Source organism: Giraffa tippelskirchi, chromosome 2 (genome assembly GCF_054371585.1).
Source record: "Giraffa tippelskirchi isolate mGirTip1 chromosome 2, T2T-mGirTip1v1.2.pri, whole genome shotgun sequence".
Taxonomy (NCBI): Eukaryota; Metazoa; Chordata; class Mammalia; order Artiodactyla; family Giraffidae; genus Giraffa; species Giraffa tippelskirchi.
The window spans coordinates 196,056,974-196,080,500 of record NC_137276.1 but is presented as its reverse complement, the minus strand read 5'-3'; the positions used below and the strand labels follow the sequence as shown (position 1 = coordinate 196,080,500).

The following is a 23,527-nucleotide window of genomic DNA, read 5'->3' as shown; positions in this document are numbered from 1 at the left end:
CAATACTTTGTGTCAAAGGAGGATAATTCCTTTTCTTCACTTTGTGTGCCTGAATCTCTAAATCATACTTAGGCTCAGACAGGAAGACATTCACACTTTTATCCAATCTGATTTTTTCTTAATTCATCAGACCTCAGAGCTAGTGTATGTTCTTTAGTTTCATGAAAATACTGAGTAAGTTCAACATTCCTATGCAAATCTGTCTTGTGAGAAAAGATTAATTGCATTTTCTCATCTTTATTCTTTTTACTACATGATTTTTTTTTAAGCAAAAGGCTAACTCAGGTATAATAAGTTCTTCAAGTGATAAAGATTAGAGCTAATATTTGTGACTATTTTGAAGTGTTGACTGAAATACCCTCCTTGCCATCACTTCCTCCCTGTTCTGCCTGACCTTATTCCCCACACTTAAACTTCTTTGATTTGCTTTACTTGGACTTTGAGACCTTTTATACCTTTGTAGGCATCCAGAAATTAGTCATCGGATGTTATCATTGGAGGACTGGAAGGATAAAAAAGACAGCAAACACTTGGCTTTTAAACTCAAAAGCTTTATTTCCTATGCAAGAAGGAAGTATTTAGGAAGAATATTTATTATCCAATTCAGAATTCCCCTGACTCTTGCCTTGAAACTGTAGCAGGGAGTAGAAAAGGGGAGGAAGGAAGATAATTAAACTTGCTTGGGTTGGGCCATGGAGAAGGCAATGGCAACCCACTCCAGTGTTCTTGCCTGGAGAATCCCAGGGACAGGGGAGCCTGGTGGGCTGCTGTCTATGGGGTCGCACAGAGTCAGACACGACTGAAGCGACTTAGCAGCAGCAGCAACAGCAGCAGGGTTGGGCCATGCTGTGTTTCTATTCCCTACCTGCAGTTATTTCAAAATAGGATGAGGGATACTGATAGACCCGTAAGATAAGTTTGGATATCCAAAAGATAGAGGACACTGATTCTGGCATGTTAGCAGTCTCTCCTCTTAAAAATATTTCTTATGTTGATAAGGTGTGAGTTCTTATGGCTTTTTGTGGTATTTAAGACAATTAAGTCTTGATAAAGATTTTGGGTTCTGGTGACTCCAGAGAAGCATGTGAAAATACTTAATTTTTCCAGCTGCCTTCAAAGAAGGTGAAAAAAATAACTGAAAGAACTAACCATCAAAAGTCACTTCTCAGTTTTGATTGTTTGATGTTAGTGTAGACCATGGAGTAACAATTGATTCTCAGAAAACAGCAGTGGAGATGGATGCAGGACCAAAGGACAGGAGAGGCAGAAGCCATTTTGACAGATCATGGTGTAGAACAGAGGGCAGCCACAGGCCAGATATGATCTCCTGGCCTCTCTCCTCCGTATAAGTGCCCTGAAAATTATGTACCAGGTTGAAGAGAAAGAAGAAAGGAAATTTTGAATGACTTACACTTAAACCTGAAATGACCAAGGATAGCAGGAAATGACTAAGATTTTGTTTTCTGCCATTTGGCAAGATTGGGCTTAACATTTATATATTCAACATATATTTATTGAATAATTACTATGTACCAACCAGCGTTCTAGATACTTGAGATATCACTGGGGCAGAGATCTGTGCCCTCAATAAGCATCATCCTTAGAGGCCAACACAGAGAAGAATGATTGGAAGAGTGAGGTGGGTGAGATACTTGCAGTATTAAATAGAATGGTCAAAGATGGCCTCATTTTGAAGGTCAGATTTACACAGGCACTTGATAGAGGTGAGGAGGTTAGCTAACCTGATATTTTGGGGAAGAGTCTTCCAGGAAAAGGCAACAACATGAGCAAAAGTCCTAGAAAAAGCAAAAGCATAGGACAGTAGTAGGAGAAGAGGGTAGAGATGTAGTGGAGGGCAAATTTTCAGGACCCACAGCTCATTTGACAGAATTTGTCTTTTGCTTTGAGTAAAATTACATTTACATTACCATTACAGTGTTCAAGTGAGGAGTAACATAATCTGATTTGCCTTTTTAAAGGCTCTTTCTGCCTAGTGTGGTTAATATAGACCAAAGGGACCAGGAGAGTTAAAACAAGAGCAGTTAGAAGGTTATTGCTACAATACAGGCAAGGGATGACAGTGGCCATTGTGAGGGTGAGCACAAGTGATTCAATTATGCACATATTTTAAAGGTGGCTTTAAATAAGATTGGGGCTTCCCGGCTGGCTCAGTGGGTAAGAATCGCCTGCTGATGCAGGAGACACAAGATATGTGAGTTCGATCCCCGGTCAGAAAGATCCCCTGGAGAAGGAAATGGCAACCCACCTCAGTATTCTTGCCTGGAAAATTCTGTGGACAGAGGAGCCTGGAGGGTTACAGTCCATCGGGTCACAAAAGAGTCAGACATGACTTAACGACAGAGCACAGCTCTACTAGGATTTCCTACTGTATCAGATGAAGGATATGAAAGAAAGGAAGTAGTCAAGAGAACTACAAAGTTTTCTGTCCTGAGTTACTGGAAGGATGCAGTTGAGATGGGGAAGGCTGCCTGATAAACAATTTTGGTTTGGAGGAAATTGAGATTGATCTTGAATATATTAAGTTTAAGATATCTATCTCACAGCCACTGGTAATGTTGAGTCTGCTGTTAGATTTATGAGCCTGGAAGATCTTAATTAGAGATATTTATTAAGAAATTTTAGGCATACAGATAATATTTAAAATTAAGAGGCTGAATTGAGGGCTAGTTCTGTTAGGGGAAACACACTGACTGAAACCACCCACCCTGGCCAGGCACCATAGTAACAATTTGCATGAGTGTTTTATGACAGGAGGTCCTGGTAAGGAACAGGCAACTAATAAGCCACCACCAACTGAAATAGTTCAGAAAAAGTCAAAAGGAGACATCACATGTCCAACCACCTCCCAGAATCCTTCTCTCTGGCATCCATCTTGGCCGAACAAGGCGTGCACCACCAGGAAGGACTCTGAGTCAGAATGATTGGCTAAAGACAACCCAGAAATAATCCCATCACCATAAAACCTGAGACTGCCAGAGACTGGCAAAGCTGTTCTCCTGGGTTCCCTTACCCTACTGCTCTCTACCCGGGTACCCTTTCCCAATAAAGTCTCTTGCTTTGTTGGCACATATGTCTCCTCAGACAATTCAGTTCTGAGTGTTAAACAAGAACCCAGTTTTGGGCCCTGGAAGGGGTCCCCCTTCCTCCAACAGTTCTCCATTTTAATGCTTTAGTAGTCAAGCAGGTCTTCATCTTACAAATATGGACAGTATATTCTAAGAAAAATATTGAAAACGACTACTCAAAGGCACTGGGAAGTTACCAAAACAGGCAGATTATGGAAGAAAATAGAAACTTGTAAGAAATAATTGACATTGAGTGAGATCCTCATTTTCTACAACTTTTAGCTTGAGTGCCATCTTCAGTAGTTCGTGCAAGGAATATTTTAAACTACAATAGAAAATAAATTTCTCTGGTCTGAAGAATCAGTAGATAAGAGTTTGGGCAACCCCAGAGAGTACAAAGTAATGGGGAAACAGAGAGCCAGAGGGGGGAGCCCTACTCTCTACATATAAACTCTATCAAAGCTCTTGCTGATACTTGAACCATACAAGACTGAGAAAGATTTCTTTAAAGAACAAAATAAGGAACTGATATTTAAGCTATCTCTGGTGAGATAGTTTGTAGTTTGAGTTCAATTAAATTAAGCATCTGATTAAACAAATATTCCACTCTTTGGAAGAGTAAGATAGAATATTTTATATATGAAGTAGAGATCCTTCTCTGCAACATGTCATTTACAGTGTTCTGATTATAATCTGAAATTGCTTAACATATGAAGAATCAGGAAAATGTGACCACTCTAAAGAAAAATAACAGTAATGAGACCAATCTGAAATAATGCAGATGTTGAAATTAGCAGACAAGGATTTTAAACTTGCTATTTTAACTATGCTTCGTAAGGTAAAGATGGTTATAATAAATGAAAATATATTTCTTATCAGAAAAATAGAAAACATAAAAAAAAGAATCCGGTGAAAATTCTAGAACTAAAAACCACAGTATCTGTATTAAAGAATTCCCTGGGTGAGGTTAACAGCAGAATAGAGATGGCAAAGAAAAGAGTCAGTGAATTTGAAGAAAGATCTGTAGAAATTATTCAATCTGAAAAAGCAAAAAATAAAAATTCAGAAAGTTGAATAGATATTTAGAATCTGTGGGCAATACAAAAATGTCTAACATAACTGTTTTTGGAGTCCAGGTGTGAAGAAAGAGAATAACCCAAAAGAAGTATTTGAAGAAAAAGAAATGATTGAAAATATCTCCAATCTAATGAAAGATATACTATAGATTCAGGGAGCTAAGCAAACTCAGACCAAGGTAAATATAACTGATAAGATATCTGGTCACATCACTGTCAAACTTCTGAAAATCAATGGTAAAGAGAATATCTTGAAAGTAGCAAGAAAGAAACGAGTTCTTATCTACAGGGGATTGATGAGTCATAAAATCATGAACTTCTAATTAGAAATCATAGACACCACAAGACGGTGGTGGAATAAAGTCTTCAAAGTATTAACATAAAGTCTTGGAACTATAGCATCTAATGTCTCTAAGGAAGTAGATTGGGAAGAGTAGCTAAGAAACTAGATGAAGTAAGAGAGATAAAACAAAAACTGGAAAATGAATCAATAAGGAGGGAATGATCATCTGTGTCAAATGTTGCTATCCTATCAAGTAAGGACAGGAAACTAACCATTGGATTGAACAAGGACATCAGTAATAGTCTTGACAGGAAAAGGTTTGGTAGAAAGGTGAGCTTTAGGTTTGATTGGAGTGAGCTTAAGAGAGAATGAAAGGAAAAGAATTAGAAATTATAAGTAAAAGGAACTCTTTCACATAGTTTTGCTGTATAGGGGAGAAAGAAATGAATAGTGGTTAATGTGAAGAGTGGGGTCAAGAGAAAGTTTGTTTTGTTGTTCAGATATGGTAATTAGCATAATCTAGTAAAAACCAAAATAAATGTGATTATTTTGGATAAAAAGGAAGATATTTGTCCAGTATTACCAGGTCTGTAGAAAATAAAAACAAGCAAAACAAAATCCAGCCACTTGAATTATAATAAAAAAAATCACCACATGAATATATCACTTGAATTCTCTTGTCTCCTTTACCCTGGGCAAAGTTCTCGACTCCCTAAACTTAACTATTCTTAATTTGTTCGTTTGTTAACACAAAGTATGTCCTCCAAAAATTATGTAAAAATCTATGATTTTACAGAGTGTTAACCTTGATTTATTCCTTTGTGCTCTTAATTTATTGACATTATCCTTATTATGGACAGTATATATTTCAAAAAATTGATTTTTCAGTTATTCTAAAGCTCCAAATGTCTTTTTCTAATAATATTGATGTTATATGAGGTAGTTTATCCTGGCCAGACCACAAAATCATAATAAGTAGCTGAATTATAATACTAGTTATCTGGGAAGTTTTAGATATTCAGACTTTTATTTCTATAGGAGAACTTAATTCTAATTTCCAACCCAAGATTCTGGAACACATCTCCCATTATGAAGTGGGCCTGAAGGTGGGAGTGGAAACACAGCCCTCTAGTCACACTCCCCACCCTCACCTTCCAGCAGTGAGGGTAGAACATTTTCATGACACCAAGGATTCAAGCAATGGGGTAATGGAGATCCTGGACATTTATTTCCACACTGGTGAAAATTAAATGAAGACTCATGAGTCACCCCAACTATAGTAATGAGAAGGAAGTTTCAGCAGTGTGTTGGTTTCAGCAGTGTGTTGGTGAGTTCTTGGCTACATAGTTTTGTGCTGTACAAGATTTTATGTGTGTTTCCGTGTGCACACGCAGGTTATTATTTCTGTCTATACTGAAGATTTGTTGATCTGTGAATCCAACAGCTAAAAAGTGTCAATGGATACATTTCGTTTCGGATTTCTTATTTCATGATTGAGAGATAAATGTCCATTAAGTAAGCTAAAAGCAACTTTATTCTTACATATATTTTAAAATATATGTAGGAAAACCCTGTTTCCTATGTACTGTGCACCTACACCCAGGAGTAGGAAATGACCACCCACTCCAGTACTCTTGCCTGGAGAATACCATGGACAGAGGAGCCTGGAGGGCTACAGTCCATGAGGTCACAAAGGGTTGGACACTACTGAGAAACTAAGCACACACACACTCTGCACCTATAAGATTGCATAATAATAATGATGTGTGTATTTAATGGTGATGCTTGGGACAGGGAAAAACTGCTGAAGGAAGTTCTGAATCATCCATAGTTAAATCATTTTCAGCCTAAATTCAGTACTCTTTATAAATCTTTGAACATTGGTGAACCATATAATTTGGGGGAAAAAGGAATGCTAACCAGAACAGCTCCCAATTATGGGGGTGAGAACTTATGGTTGTTTCCTTAAGTGGAGAGACACTTTATTTAGACCTACTGCAGTAAATTTTTTTTGAACTTTTCTTCTTGATCTTCTGGGTCATCATTATAACTGTCTCCATTCTACCTATTGTCAGATGTATAGCTTGTATATTTAGATATACGCTGGACTTTAAGAATTAGAGGTTGCATTCACCTATTTGTGAGGACATCGAATGATTTAAAATTCACGAGATGGAATTTTTTTTTTTTTATCTCAAATGCACTAGAGAAGCGCTTGAGTTCAAAAGGTTTAGAGTCATTGTAATTACAATTCATCGAGAGTAAGAATTACAGCTAAGTAATTTTCTTTTCTTGTCTCAAAAGAAATGGGTCCACAGATGTATATTCTGAATACTTAGAGTCTTAATTGTCTGCCATGTGGTAGTATTTAGGAGCATGATTAAATGGGTTAAGACATCTATAGAAAGGAAACCTCTAAGTAAGGGGGAATGTACTTGTTAACATTGCTTTTGAGACTGAATTTAAGATTTATAGCATCCACAAATTTTTTTGGAAAGTTGCATGTGGTTTAATGTACATGTTTTTGGAAACTAAATAGTTCACATATATTTTATGCTGATTCGTGGGCATTGTTTCTCAATTAATAGTTGCCATTTCAAATCTTTTTACTTTTTAAAAATTGCAGCATCTTAAATACCAAGATCTCTCCTCTATATTCTTCTAAGATATCACTGGTTTTGGTGATCAGGAGCTATTTGTTCAGTCATGACCTGTGGGGCTTTCGAAGTGTCAAGCACCAAGCTGGGTATAATTACAGTTTGGTGATTTCTTTCAGCTTTCTGAATCAGGCTAATGGATAGACTCAAGTATTTAAATAACTAGTTGAACTTTCTTAATTGATACAAACTCTCTAATGATTCCACTTTGTCTAGTATGCTACCTGACAGCTTTATCTTAGTTTTATGTACTTGACTGATAGTATTCAATGGTACATGATATTCATATGAACCTTTGTCTTATTGAACTGTATATAGGACATATTCTAAGTTATATTTGAAAGAAATATGCTATTTCATAAACTTCAAAAACTAAAACATTGGAATCAATGTTTGTCAATTTAATATTTTATATCAAATTTTTTAGTCTTTTATAAACACACTAAAATTTATAATCAAATGATTTTCTCTATGTTTTCATATTGTAAATTTATATGGGCACATATTTACTTTTCAATTAAAATTAAAGTATTCATGTTAATTTATGAAAACTATACCAAATGATTTAATATTTAATTGTAAATAATTAAAACTAATATTTGAAGGCTTTTACTGAAGAGTTTAATTGATTTTCTACATCAAAAATAATATGTACTTAGAGGAATAATTGGGTTCATAGTTTATTTTCCTTTAAAAAATCACATCATAAAATGTATAGTAGATATTGATCTGGATCATGTTACAAGTTGTTATAACTGAAGTTGTGGAAGTTATAATAATTATAAATAAAAACCCAATTTTTAGAATTTCTCATTGAGAATTAACCTTAGCATCACAGATTTGCTCTAGCTAGATTTAGAGTCTGAATCCTTAATCTGGAACAAGGAACATGTCTGCCATGTTAACATTAAGCAAGTTATGAAACTTCTACGAACAGTTGTTTCCTCATCTGTGAGATGGGGCAATAATTACAAAGACTAGAATAATTATGTTAAATACTCAACACCTCTTAATATTTCATGGATATCCAGTAAACACTACCTCTTTATTATTATTACTCCCACAATATTATTTTATAGTTTCACCTTGATTATAATCAGAAATTACAACCCAAATTTGGCTTTAGATGACATTAAATTATTTTAAAAAGCAAAACAGTTATTCAGTATACTATGATAGACACCACTACTGTTATCAATAAGAATATTTCAGAGACTGTAAAGGGCAATTCATTTTTCTGAAAAGTAACTCCTTGAGTAACATATATCTGAATGTATACATTTTCATATGCTTGAAAATAATGCTGATACTCTGTAATTACTCATATGTGAATTTATTTTATTCTTTCCTAATAATTATATAAAATCATGTCATTAAGTGTTGTTAAATCTAAGTCACTAGACTTTTAGATCATTCTTAGATTGCTTGCCTATATACTAGTATGAATATACTAATTTTGGAGTTAGTTTTTGTTTGATAGTCTTTATTTGAAAAGAGGTTTGTGGTGTATTTGTGTATGTATGTTTCTTTTTTTAGTATCAGAACTAATATGCCATAGTAAACAATCTTTGAAATAAATCTTTGCTACAATATTATATGGGTATATGTTTTGTGAGGTTTGCATGACCACTAAGACATGCTTTAGTACTGTTCAGTTCAGTTCAGTTGCTCAGTTGTGTCTGACTCTTTGCGACCCATGGACTGCAGCACCCCAGGCCTCCCTGTCCATCACCAACTCCCAGACTTTACTCAAACTCATGTCCATTGAGTCAGTAATGCCATACAACCATCTCATCCTCTGTCATCCCCTTCTCATCCTGCCTTTAATCTTTCCCAGCAAAGGATCTTTTCAAATGAATCAGCTCTTCGCATCAGGTGGCCAAAGTATTGGAGTTTCAGCTTGAGCATCAGTCCTTCCAATGAATATTCAGGACTGATTTCCTTTAGGATGGACTGGTTGGATCTCCTTGCAGTACAAGGAGCTCTCAAGAGTCTTCTCTAACACCACAGTTCAAAAGGATCAATTCTTCGGTGCTCAGCTTTCTTTATAGTCCAACTCTCACATCCATACAGGACTACTGGAAAAACTATAGCCTTGACGAGATGGACCTTTGTTGGCAAAGTAATGTCTCTGCTTTTTAATATGCTGTCTAAGTTGGTCATACTTTCCTTCCAAGGAGTAAGCATCTTTTAATTTCATGGCTGCAGTCACCATCTACAGTAATTTTGGAGCCCCCAAAATTAAAGTCTGCCACTGTTTCCCCATCTATTTGCCATGAAGTGATGGGACCAGATGCCATGATCTTTGTTTTCTGAATGTTGCGCTTTAAGCCAACTTTTTCACTTTCCTCTTTCACTTTCATCAAGAGGCTCTTTAGTTCTTATTCACTTTCTGCCATAAGGGTGGTATCATCTGCATATCTGAGGTTATTGATATTTCTCCCAGCAATCTTGATTCCAGCTTGTACTTCCTCCAGCCCAGCATTTCTCATGATGTCCTCTACATAGAAGTTAAATAAGCAGGGTGACAATATACAGCCTTGACAGACTCCTTTTCTTATTTAGAACCAGTTGTGCCATGTCCAGTTCTAACTGTTGCTTCCTGACCTGCATACAGATTTCTCAAGAGGCAGGTCAGGTGGTCTGGTATTCCTATCTCTTGCAGAATTCTCCAGTTTATTGTGATCCACACAGTCAAAGGCTTTAGCAGAAATAGATGTTTTTCTGGTACTCTCTTGCTTTTTCGATGATCCAGCAGATGTTGGCAATATGATCTCTGGATCCTCTGCCTTTTCTAAAACCAGCTTGAACATCTGGAAGTTCACGGTTCACATATATACTCAGAACTTCTTATTAAAAAGGAAGCAGAGTCATTTGCCTGTTTTGCTCCATTGTCAGAGAAAACAAAAGTGTTAGACCCACAGAAAGAACCACAATTTTGTAAATGACTCTGCTACATCCATTTGTTATTGGAAGCAGAGTGATAATTTTGTACATTGATCATTTTGATGTGTATTTTCCCAAGTTACAAAAACTAATGGATATAGCACAATCATTTATGAAGAATTTTCTTTCTTATGGGAATCCACTAGCTATGTGGGGCTATGAACACTTGAAATTTGGCTTCAATGACTGAGAAATGAAATTTTAAATTTTATTTACTGTTGATTTCTTTATATTTTAATAGTTATATTTGGTTAGGAGATCTCTTGTCAGACAGCACAGTTACAGATTTAAGAATGATTTTCATACATAGTTACATATCTTGACTTGCTGCAGACAATGCCCAGGGTACAATTGCCTTGGGGTGACATGTGCTTATACCAGTCTCCTCATCTTAACAACTCATGTAGATGATTACAATGCAACATAATCGCAGAGATGAGAATGAATTTCCAGATATTGGGTCCCAGCCTCAGCATCCCCAACAGAAATTAATTTCTGATTTCCTTATGCCAAGTGATAAACTTGGTAGATGGTGATAATGATATTCAAAAACCACAATAATTAAACTCTGTGTCCCTCTCTGTGGTGTACAGATAAGAATGGAGAAAATAGGAGACAGAATAAAGGGAACATTCTTGTGACTACTCTCTGCTTCTTATCTCTCCAGTGAGTGTGCTGACAGAAATGACCATATTCTTAATAAACATTATTATTGGGCTTGGTTACAAATCTTCAGTTGAGTTTGCTGTGTGAAATCATTAATTTGAGTAACACAAGCTTATTTGATAAAGATTAGCATTGATATGTAAATCCAACAGGGTAACTTTTCAGAATTATTTTCTGATAGTAAAATATGGACTATTTTAATAATAGTAAACTCACCACACAGGGTCAGTAATTTGAGAATTAAAGGGCCATTGCACATAAATTATGAAACAAATGCCAAAAGCCATCTAGAGACTGAGTCAAGAATCTTTATATCTTCTTTTCAGTTATATACTAGCTGTTTGATATTTTGTTCTTTTGTTAGAACAGAATATCAAGCAAGTAGTATATAAGAAGCAAATAAGTGCAATGTATATGCCCTTCAAAGTTATTATAACAGTGATAGAACACAGAAAAAAACTGCCACATAGCTGCTTTCACTTTCCCAGTCTAGATTTCACAATGGATCTCTCAGATATACTAGTCTTTTTACCATTAACATTTATTTTTAGGAGGGAAAATATAAGAAATTCTGATCCATGGCACTTCAGTAATAATAATTTAGGCAGTGTTTTTGCAAGATCAAATTTTTTAAGATTTCATGACTTCTAATTCAGAATGCTAGAGACTATGTTTTGCAGTAAAATTTTAGTAGAAACTTGTAAAATTTTTCTACCAGAAATTATGATCAGGCTCAAGTTCTGTTTCAAATGTGCTCTTGCAATTAATAGTGCTAAGCTGTTAACTGTCTATAGGAGCTAATCTTATGTTTAAAAACTGCTTATAATATTCTGGTGTTGTATATGAATATGTGAAGTGACTCCTGTCACCAACAAAATTTTGTTTGTGGAAAAAACAAGTGCTTTGAGCTTTAAATATTGGTGTATTTTGACTTTGCCATGAATACATGTGCTTTTTATTTCCTTGAGACATTGTTTTGAAACCCTCTGTTTAAATTGTTCTTCTCTGAGCTTTAGTAATAATTACAGGTTCATAATGAGTAGTTCATCAAATCTGGAGCAGAAAACACCAGAAATAATACAAAAGAGACCCTGAATTTAGAAAAACAGAGCCCAAAGCTGATTTAAAGTTAATAATACTTGTTTTGGGTCTATATGATTCATGTTGGATATCTACATAGATTGATATACTTCTTTCTTGATGTGCAACTTCTTTTTCATCTTTGTAGGTAACTTGTGAATATAAAATTGACACTCATTTAAACTGCCTTCTCCTATTCCATTGGAAAGGTCTCTGTGTAGAATTACAGGAAATAAGGGCATGCATACACATTTCTGATGATAAATTAATAACGAAGAGAGGAAACTATCATTACTATATTGTAAATTATACAGTAAGTCGTAGGTGATTTATTTAGTATCTTAAACACCTAGGAAATTTCACTAGTTGGTGACAGTCAGAAACATGTATTAATTGCATGCTCAATCCTACATCTGAAATAAAAGGAGAGCATCAGGAATAGACCAATTCTAGTTTCCTTTTGAATATCATATTTTAATTTCTTTTATGTTTCTTTAATCTTTTCAGCAGAGCTTAAGGATTTGGAAGATGTTGATTAAAGCATTTCCTCTGATTAATTATATTTTGGCTTTCAACTGTTTTATTTTATTTTAAAATGAAGTGCACACACATTGTCTGGATTATAGGAGCATCTGCTCTTCCCAGTCTCTGCAAATATTTATATAAATCTTACTGCCACCCTGTTCCCTCCAACTTCTCACTGCTTAGCTAATTCTGATTGCGTCTCCTCATTAAGCCATCTTTAGGATATGGAAACATAAATAAAACAGACTAACAGCCTACATTTCAGGGATATTTGTTTGAATGGTTTGCCATTTAACTCATTTTATTAAATACTGAGAATTTATTCTGAAATCATATGTTTCCTTTACTTCTGCTTTCTTTATTTACACATCTGATAACTGTTAACCTAAAAACTATTTTTGATAAAATAGCTTGGTCCTTATCAAGAGGATACACTACTTTTAAGCAAGGTCTATGAAATTATTATGATTGAAAATTTAGAATGTAGTAGGAAGTTTAAAGGTAACACATAAATGTTGGATGTTTTCTGTTTGTTTTCCTTTCAACTATTCTTAGTATTTGTCTCCTCCTTTTTTATGTATCTGTGGACTAAAAGAACATATAAAGATAGTACTTCTCCATGGTGATGGAATGTTAGTACTTTCCGTAATAATTGGCCTTCACCTGGGTTTCCTTAACTAATTATGGTTTTCATATGGGGACAGTACTTTAATCTGGGATCTTAGTGTATGTCATGCTTTGATACAGAGGGAGAGGCATTGATTTGACTTCATTTTACAAACTGTCCTTTGCCCATGTAGTTTCTGTAGACAGAATGATTTTTTTTTGATAGCAAATTTTTAAGACCGAAAATTTCTGTTCTTGCTGCTTTATGTAATTATGTTCAAAGGGTTTGAATTAAAATGGAACAGATGTGTCCATCTTTAATTATGGTGTAACAAATTGTGTTACTCTAAGTCTTTATTAAGTGAAACGCTCATCTTTATGTAATAATAGGTCAGACAGTTTCAAAATGATATCAGTGAACACAGTGCATTGCCTATTCCAATTAGACTTCAAAAGGACTGTTAAAACTCAGAGGTTATGTATGTAGAGCCAGAAGAAACTATGGAAAATACATACACATACACATATTTGGTTTTTTTTATTCGAAGTTAAGTGAAAACAATCGTTAGAAATATATGATGAATTTTAATGTCATCTAAATAAGACTAAAATGTAATATTTGTTTTGACAGGTCTGTCTGCTGAGTAGTGGAAATATACAACTCTGTATTGGAAAATACCATTTTAGGATTTCCTGAAAACCCTTTTGTATTTCTTTATGTAAACACTGTCTTTTAAATGAGTGGCCAGGAAAGGGTTTTTATTGTCATTACTTCTAAGTTAGTACAACAAAATCCTTTTAGCTGCTTGGTGGTTGAGTTGTTCAGTTGTGTCTGACTCTTCCAACCCCATGGACTGTAGCCCTCAAGGCTCCTCTGTCCTTGGGATTTTCCTCTAGGGGGTCTTCCTGACTCAGGGATCAAACCTGTGTCTCCTGCACTGATGGCAGTCTTGCAGGTGTATTCTTTACCAGCTAAGCCACCAGGAAAGCTACTTAAAGAACCAAATTGATATTAGCAAGGATGATATATATGAATTGGCACAAATCCTGTGATGTGAGTCCCACCTCAATGTTTTCATTTCTGTCATTTGTACCAAAATTCCTTTATGCTTTGACATGTCTTCAACTCCTCATATTTTTGCCTTCCCATAACCCTATCTGTTACCCCATTATTATTTTTATTTCCTGAATTTTTCTTCTTGACATGCTCTCTGCTCCATTTTCAGCATCACCCTAATTCAGGGTCCATTACCCCATAGCCAGGTTCTTGCAACGTCTTTCTAATGAATTTTCTTGAATCTTATCTGACCTTTTCATTCTTTAATTCATTACCAGTTCAGTGTAAAAATAATAATTCTGCTACACCACACTATTTCTTAAACTATTGTGATGGATGCAGACAAACCTCAAAGATATTGTGGGTTCTGTTTCGGATCACCACAAGAAAGTGAATATTGCAATAAAGGGAGTCACACAAATTTTTTGATCTCTCAGTGCATATAAAAGTTATATTTGAAATACACTGTAGACTACTAAATGTATAATGGCATTATGTCTAAAAAAACCCTATATCAGTTCAGTTCAGTTGCTCGGTCATGTCCGACTCTTTGCGACCCCATGAATCACAGCAGGCCAGGCCTCCCTGTCCATCACCAACTCCGGGAGTTTACCCAAACTCATGTCCATTGAGTGGGTGATGCCATCTAGCTATCTCATCCTCTGTCGTCTGCTTCTCCTCCTGCCCCCAATCCTTCCCAGCATCAGGGTCTTTTCTAATGAGTCAACTCTTCGCATGAGGTGGCCAAAGTATTGGAGTTTCAGCTTCAACATCAGTCCTTCCAATGAACACTAAGGACTGATCTCCCTTAGGATGGAGTGGTTGGATCTCCTTGCAGTCCAAGGGACTCTCAAGAGTCTTCTCCAACACCACAGTTCAAAAGCATCAATTCTTCAGTGCTCAGCTTTCTTTATAGTCCAACTCTCACATCCATACATGACTACTGGAAAAAACATAGTCTTGACTAGAGAGACTTTTGTTGGCAAAGTAATATCTCTACTTCTTAATAAGCTGTCTAAGTAGGTCATAACTTTTCTACCAAGGAGCAAGCATCTTTTCTTCCAAGGAGGAAGCGTCTTTTAATTTCATGGCTGTAGTCACCATCTGCAGTGATTTTGGAGCCCCCCAAAATAGGTCTGTCACTGTTTCCCCTTCTATTTGCCATGAAGTGATGGAACCAGATGCCATGATCTTAGTTTTCTGAATGTTGAGCTTTAAGCCAACTTTTTCACTCTCCTCTTTTGCTTTTATCGAGAGGATTTTTATTTCTTCTTCGCTTTCTGCCATAAGGGTGGTGTCATCTGCATATCTGAGGTTATTGATATTTCTCCCAGCAATCTTGATTCCAGCTGTGCTTCATCCAGTCCAGGGTTTCTCATGATGTACTCTGCATAGAAGTTAAAAAAGCAGGGTGACAATATACAGCCTTGATGTACTCCTTTCCTGATTTGGAAATAATCTGTTGTTCCATGTCCAGTTCTAACTGTTGCTTCTTGACCTGCATACATTTTTCTCAGGAGGCAGGTCAGATGCTCTGGTATCCCATCTCTTTAAGAATGTTCCACAGTTTGTGGTGATCTATACAGTCAAAGGCTTTGGCATAGTCAATAAAGCAGAAGTAGATGTTTTTCTGGGACACTCTTGCTTTTTCAATGATCTAACAGACGTTGGCAATTTGATCTCCGGTTCCTCTGCCTTTTCTAAATCCAGCTTGAATATTTGGAAGTTCACGATTCACTTACTGTTGAAGCCTGGCTTGGAGAATTTTGAGTATTACTTTCCTAGTATGTGAGATGAGTGCAATTGTGCAGTAGTTTCAGCATTCTTTGGCATTGCCTTTCTTTGGGATTGGAACGAAAAGTGACCTTTTCTAGTCCTGTGACCACTGCTGAGTTTTCCAAATTTGCTGACATATTGAGTGCAGCACTTTCACAGCATCATCTTTTATGATATGAAATAGCTCAACTGGAATTCTGTTACCTCCACTAGCTTTGTTTGTAGTCATGCTTTCTAAGGCCCACTTGACTTTGCTTCCAGGATGTCTGGCTCTAGGTGAGTGATCACACCATCATGATTATCTAGGTCATGAAAATCTTTTTTGTATAGTTCTTCTGTGCATTCTTGCCACCTCTTTTTAATATCTTCTGCTTTTGTTAGATCCATACCCTTTCTGTCCTTTATTGTGCACATTTTTGCATGAAATGTTCCCTTGGTATCTCTAATTTTCTTGAAGAGATCTCTAGTCTTTCCCATCCTATTGTTTTCCTCTATTTCTTTGCACTGATCACTGAGGAAGGCTTTCTTATCTCTTCTTGCTAGTCTTTGGAACTCTGCATTCAAATGGGTATATGTTTCCTTTTCTCCTTTGCCTTTTGCTTCTCTTCTTTTCACAGTTATTTGTAAGGCCTCTTCAGACAACCATTTTGCCTTTTTGCATTTATTTTTCTTGGGGATGGTCTTGATCCTTGCCTCCTGTACAATGTCACGAACCTCCATCCATAGTTCTTCAGGCACTCTGTCTATCAGATCTAGTCCCTTAAATCTATTTCTCACCTCCACTGTATAATTGTAAGGGATTTGATTTAGGTCATACCTGAATGGTCTAGAGGTTTTCCCCACTTTCTTCAATTTAAGTCTGAATTTGGCAATAAAGATTTCATGATCTGAGCCACAGTCAGCTCCCGGTCTTGTTTTTGCTGACTGTTTAGAGCTTCTCCATCTTTCTCTGCAAATCTGCAATCTGATTTTGGTATTGACCATCTGGTGTTGTCCATGTGTAAAGTCTTCTCTTGTGTTGTTGGAAGAGGGTGTTTGCTATGACCAGTGCGTTCTCTTGGCAAAACTCTATTATCCTTTGCCCTACTTCATTCTGTACTCCAAGCCCAAATTTGCCTGTCATGCCAGGTATCTCTTGACTTCCTACTTTTGTATTCCAGTCTCCTATAATAAAAAGGACATCTTATTTGGGTGTTAGTTCTAGAAGGTCTTGTAGGTCTTCATAGAAACATTTAACTTCAGCTTCTTCAGCATTACTGGTGGGACATAGACATGGATTACTGTGATATTGAATGGTTTGCCTTGGAAATGAACAGAGATCATTCTGTCATTTTTGAGATTCTGTCCAAGTACTACCTTTTGGACTCTCTTGTTGACTATAATGCCTACTCCATTTCTTCTAAGGGATTCTTGCCCACAGTAGTCGATATAATAGTCATCTGAGTTAAATTCACCCATTCCAGTTCATTTTAATTTTCTGCTTCCTAAAATGTCAATGTTGACTCTTGCCATCTCCTGTTTGATCATTTACAATTTGCTTTAATTCATGAACCTAACATTCCAGGTTCCTATGCAATATTGCTCTATACAGCATTGGACTTTACTTCCATCACCAGTCACATCTACAATTGGCTGTTATTTTTGCTTTGTCTCCATCTCTTCATTCTTTCTGGAGTTATTTCTCCACTGATCTCCAGTAGCATATTGGGCAGCTGCTGACATGGGGAGTTCATCTTTCAGTGTCCTGTCTTTTTGCCTTTTCATACTGCTCATGGGGTTCTCAAGGCAAGAATACTGAAGTGGTTTGGAGTTCCCTTCTCCAGTGGACCATGTTTTGTCAGAACTATAAAATAAGAACTGTAATTAAATTACTTATCTAATTTTAAAAAATGAAGAAAAGGTTGATTGTTGGGTTCTCTTGATTCACTAAGTGTATTTTTATAACTTGAACATATACTACAAATAGGATTTTTCTTATTCTTTAGTAACCAATTTAAAGTAACAAAAAAATCTCATTAATATTAAAAAATGTAGCGATGGAAATTAAAAGTATAACTAGAGTGAAATGCTACAAATTAGTGACACCTTATTAAATACATAGATCTGTTATTGTAAATCAAACAATTAGGTGTAAAGTGGACATTGCTTCAAAGATGTTCATTTCTCATCTTTCATTTTTCTAATACAAAAATTATGTTAATTGTAGAAAATTTGGACAGAGGGAATAATTGAAACAAAAAAGTTACCTTTAATCTCATTCTACTGTTTAGTAATAATCTCAGTCAATATATTGGTCATCATCTTTCCAAGAGGTAGTTTTGCCAAAATAGACATTCTCCTTTTACAAAAATATCACATTATATTTTACTTAATAAAAACTTTTTACTTAACAACATGTAGTCATTTCCCACATCAATAATGTAATATGCTAAACCTTTTATGCCCAATATCAAGAAACACTAAATGCAGAATTTCTCCCATTTTCCTCATTAGTAGGTCAATTTAGTTACAAAAACTTATTTAAAATCACATATTTAGCAAATACTAAATTTGTTTTTAAATGCTAATTTAAAAAGTCACATTTCATAAGATATCATTAATTTTTCATCACTCGAAACATTATTTTGAGTCACCCCTTTTTTAGAGTCTATCATCTATTCTTGTGTATCTCTTTATGGTGCTGTTACTGGAAATCTTATCCCAAGATATACGTAATCATTTACATCACATTAAGACTTTTAGTATTATTTTAATTGCCACAATATAACCATTTATCATCTAGATTTTAAAAGTGATCTTATTTACCACAAACTCATCAGTAGAAATTGTGTGGTCAGACTTTAGGAACAGCTATTATATATGTGTTAATTTTTTCTAATACCATTTTTTTTTTTAGCAGTCTCCATCATATTTATATCTGCCTATAAGAGACTGAGATTGAGAGTTAAATTCTACTTACTAAAATTTGGTTTATAATTTTTGCACTTATGTTCATATTTTGCTTTGGGGGAGGTTTATTTGCTTTTCTTTTTCTAATTGCTTTTATTAAGGTGAAAACTGAGGTTGACCTCTTTTAATATAGATACTTAGTGCTATAATTTCCCCATTAATATTGCTTTCTGATATTTAGTGTTTATTCAGTTTAAAATGTTTTCTAATTTTCCTTATTTTCTCTTTGATTCATCAGTTATTTGGAACTGTGTTAATATTTTTTAAATATTTGATGATTTCCAGAGATTGTTCTGTTGTTGATTTCTATTTTAATTCCATTGTAGTCAGAGAACATTTTTATGACTTGAATAATTTTGAATTTATTGAGACTTATTTTATGGCCTAAATTGTGGTCTATCTTGGCAAATAGTCTGTTTTCTCTTGAAAACAATGTGTATTTTGATGTTGGGTGTAGTGTTTCTTGAATATTCTTTAAGCTTGTATATTTTTTTAAATTGGAGTATGGTTGATTCACAATGTTGTGTTTATTTCTGCTGTATAGCAAAATGAACCAGTTATACATTTACATATATCCAGTCTTTTTTAGATTCTTTTCCCACATAGGCCATTATAAGAGTACAGACTAGAGTTTCCCGTGCTACACAGTAGATTTTTATTAGTTATCTATTTTATGTAATAGGGTGCATATGTCAATCCCAATATCCCAATTTATTCCTCCACTCCCCGTCAGTAAACATAAGTTTGTTTTCTACCTCTGTGACTCTATTTATGTTTTGTAACTAAGTTCATTTGTACCATTTTGTAGATTCCACACATATCTAATATTATATATTTTTTTGTTTACATATAAGCAACGTTTGTCTTTTTCTGTTTGACTTACTTCACTTAGTATGACAATCTCTAGGTCTGTCCATGTTGCTACAAGTGACATTATTTTGTTCCTTTTCATGGTTGAGTAATATTCCATTGTATATATGTACCACTCCTTTTTTATCTGTTCTTCTGTCGATGGACATTTAGGTTGCTTCCAGATCCTGGCTATTGTAAATAGTGCTGCAGTGAACACTGGATTGCATGTATCTTTTTGAATTATGATTTTCTCTGGATATGTGACCAGGAGTGACATTGCTGGATTGTGCAGTAGCTCTGTTTTTAGTTTTTAAAGAAACCTTCCTACTGTTCTCCATAGTGACTATACCAGTGTATATTCCCACCAACAACGTAGGTGGATTTCCTTTTCTCTACATCCTCTGCAATATTTATTATTTGTAGACTTATTGATGATGGCCATTCTGACTGGTGCAAGCTTATACCGTGTTGTAGTTGTGATTTATTTAATAAATAGTGGTATTGAACATCTTTTCATGTGCTTGTTTGTATATTAAGTTGCTTGAAGTTATTCCACAGCTAACTGATGGTCCTTAAGTGTACATGGGTTTCAGTAGTTTTGGAGTGTGGGCTCAGTACTTGTGGTGCACAAGCTTAGTTGCTCTACAGCATGTGGAATCCTCCCAAACCAGGGATCAAATCTGTGTCCCCTGTATTGTCTGGCAGATTCTTAACCATTGGACCACCAGGGAGGTCCTTTAATTTTTCAAATATTATTTCTTTCCCTATGTGTTTCATTTTTAATAATTTCTGTTACATTTTCAACTTTACCAATCTTTTGTAACGCCTAATCTACTTCTAGGACTTCTCTGGTGCCTCAGTGGTAAAGACTCCACTAGGAGATGCAGGTTGGATCTCTGGGTTGGGAAGATCCCCTGGAGAAGAAAACAGCAGCCCACTCCAATATTCCTGCCTGGGCAATCCCATGTACAGAGGATCCTGGAAGGATACAGTCCATGGGATCACAAAAGAGTCAGACACGATTTAGCGACTAAACAATAACAACAATCTACATCTAATCCTGTTCAGCATATTTTTTATCCTAGTTACTGTAGTTTTTTATCTTTAGAAGTAATATGTGTCTTTTTTATACTTCATGTCTCTTTTTAATTTTGTAACACAATATTGTTATTATACCCATTTTGTTGGCCTTTACTAAATCTAGCACGTGTTAGTTCTGAATCAATTTCATTTTATTGATTATTCTCCTCATTATGGGTCATATTTTCCTGTTTACTTTACAAGTTTGTTCATCTTTGACTGTATGCTGTGAATTTTACCTTTTTGAGTACTGGATCTTTTGTATTCCTATAAATATGCTTGAACTTTATTCCAAGATAGTTATTTGGAAACTTTAATTTCCAAAAGGAAAAGTTTTGATTTCCAAAAAAGGAAAATTTGATCCTTTTTGGTTTTTCCATTATGACTTTTTCACTGGGTCTAGTTTTGTGCTTATCCTGGGGTTAATTTTTTCCTCCCCCTATGGCAAGACCTTTGTGTGTGGTCCACCTCATTACTTGTGAATGAGAAGTTTTCTCGGTCTCGATGATGGGAAGAGGCACTTCCTAATCCTGTGTTCATGTCAAGCATTGTTTCTGTCGATTTTCTCTGGGCTTGGGGTAGTGTCCACATATGCATACACTATAATTTCTTTGCCAAATACTTAAGCTGAGCCTCTACAGATATCCCAAGTTGTGTTTCCATGTGAGTCTCTCCTGTCTGGTTCTCTGTGAAGTGAGTTCTAGCAGCCTTATTCTCCCTGGATGCTCAGCTCTGTCTTCTCAATTCAGAGTCTCTTGGGTCCTCCCAGATTCTTTCTCCCATGTTGTGGCCTGAAAACTCTCTCAAAGAGTAAACTAGAGAAGTTATAGGGCTTACCTCATTTGTTCCCCATTTCACAGGGATCACTGTCATCTGTTAACTGTTGTCCGAACTCTTAAAAAAAAAAAATTTTTTTTTACATGTTTTCTCTGTGTTTTTCAAGGCATGGGTTTGTTTCAAGTGGGGAAGTAAATTGGTTGCTTTTACTCCATCTTGGATAGAATTGGAATGTTCTGTTAGTTTGATATATAACTTTTAAATATTTAAAACAATGTATGCATGCCTCCATTTGTACTGTTGCTCTGGACTCAGCAAGCAAACCTAGGAAAAAGTCAGAACTATGAAAATGGAAAAAAAAGTCTCAATATAGTCTCAAAGGGAAAATTCTGAAAATTTTTACAGAAAGGAGATAATAAAGAATATTTGAGGAATATGGCTTGTATTACATGCTGTCCAGTATTTAGAGATATGTTGGTTGTTGACATGTAGAAAGCTTACTGAACCATAGAAATAGAACAAATACTTTGGAAGGCCTTACATTTTTGATAGTTACTGCCCAGTGATATATTTTCCCATTGGTTTTTACCAGTGTTGATGTGAAAACAGAGCAGCTAATAGGATAAATTTGTTTCTGTCTCATGTAGGGAAAAGAAAATTAATGGAGTCCAGATTTTAGGCTGGATATAGAAGAAATTAGGAGAAAATGAACAAATTTAAGAATAAATAGAGCCTTCTCTGGTGGTCCAGTGGCTAAGGAAGCCACTGATCCCTGGGCTTGATCCCTAGTTGGGCAACTGATCCCACAAACTGCAACTAAGAGTTCTCACTCTGCAGTGAAGATTGAAGACCCTATGTGCCACAACTATGACCTGATGCAGCCAAATAAATAGATATTTTAAAAAGGAATAAATAAATGGGCATAAATAAATAGCTATTTAATAATAAATAAATAGCTAATATTTATTTAGACGTAATATGTTCCATATCTTTTACTATGCTGAATATTCCACATTGCCCCGTTTTATCTTTGTAACAATTATGTTAGATGGGCATGTGTATCTGCTAGATTATAATACTTCCGTTTTCTTTAGATGAGGAAGTGGAGGCCTATCTAAGTTTACACAGCTAGGAGGCAACTGATCCAGGATGTGGATCCAAGCAGATTGATTTAAGAGCCCACACACTTAACCACGGACTCTGTTGCCAATGAGGTTAAAATGGAAATGGATTAAAATACACAAGGAAGCTGGAAGAGTTGAGGGTTGTGGTCAGAAAGCAGGATACTAATGTTAAAGATGTCAGAGAGAGCTGCTTTGAATGACATCTGATCTCAGGTGGGTGGCTGAAATAGACCTGAAGTTAATATAATTAAGTTAAGACAATTTAAGAATCCTTAGACTGGGCTTTGTGTAATTCTTGTTCATGAATATTAAAATCACTCATGATTCTGGCTGAATTTGAGGTGGAGAATAAGACTAATGAAGTTTAAGTTTTCTGTTTTCTCCTACTGGCTGAATTTCTCTCAAGCCTTTAGAAAAGTTCAAGAACTTGAGGAACCTTAACATTGTTTACCATATTTAATTAGTCAGGGAAAGTCCCCAGGTCCTCCACCTTCCAGCAGACAATCTAATAAATGGATATACTTGCTATTCCAGTGTCCACTACTTATCATCACTCCTGAAGTAATGAGAGTCTCAGTCATGTATCCCTTCCCCACGGAGGGGACTTGATGTTATTGTTTGCAACATACTATCTATGCAGGGTCCTTTGGGCCCCTTTGGTCAGGCACTCCATCAGTGTCAGAGAGGAACCCCCACACCCAAAAGGGTCATCTGAAGTTTCCTACTGTAGTAAGGGAATTCACCAGAATAAGTGTATGTTAAAGGGTCGAATATATGAAACCCTTGTGTTTCTTGGTTGTTGATTTAATGTTTGTCATGTAATCTCACAGATTATCAACTCTCCAATGTCATCTTAACTCATAATATTATATTAATATCACATAGTATTGTTATTTTAACAACAAACTCCTTTAAAAGGCTTGTATTTTATATAAATACTACCATGGGGATTAAAGAAAAAAGTGGTGCCTATTTCAGCCTATGAAA

At 35.5% G+C, this 23,527-nt stretch overlaps 1 protein-coding gene and 1 long non-coding RNA gene across 5 annotated transcripts in view; both read left to right on the top strand.

The window, feature by feature from the left end:
- Nucleotides 1–1,228: 1,228 nt before the first annotated feature.
- LOC145530030 (uncharacterized) lies at nucleotides 1,229–5,106 on the top strand. The gene is made up of 2 exons (XR_014071426.1): nucleotides 1,229–1,639; nucleotides 4,223–5,106. It is a non-coding gene; the product is annotated as an uncharacterized LOC145530030 (long non-coding RNA).
- A 430-nt stretch (nucleotides 5,107–5,536) lies between these two features.
- The window catches only part of CSNK2A2IP (casein kinase 2 subunit alpha' interacting protein), a 124,562-nt gene continuing 106,571 nt past the window's right edge, over nucleotides 5,537–23,527 (top strand). For all 4 annotated transcript variants that reach the window (XM_081550827.1, XM_081550781.1, XM_081550789.1 and 1 more), the window contains exon 1: nucleotides 5,537–5,772. The gene's annotated coding sequence lies outside the window, so the exon portion shown is untranslated. The remainder of the gene's footprint in view (nucleotides 5,773–23,527) is intronic.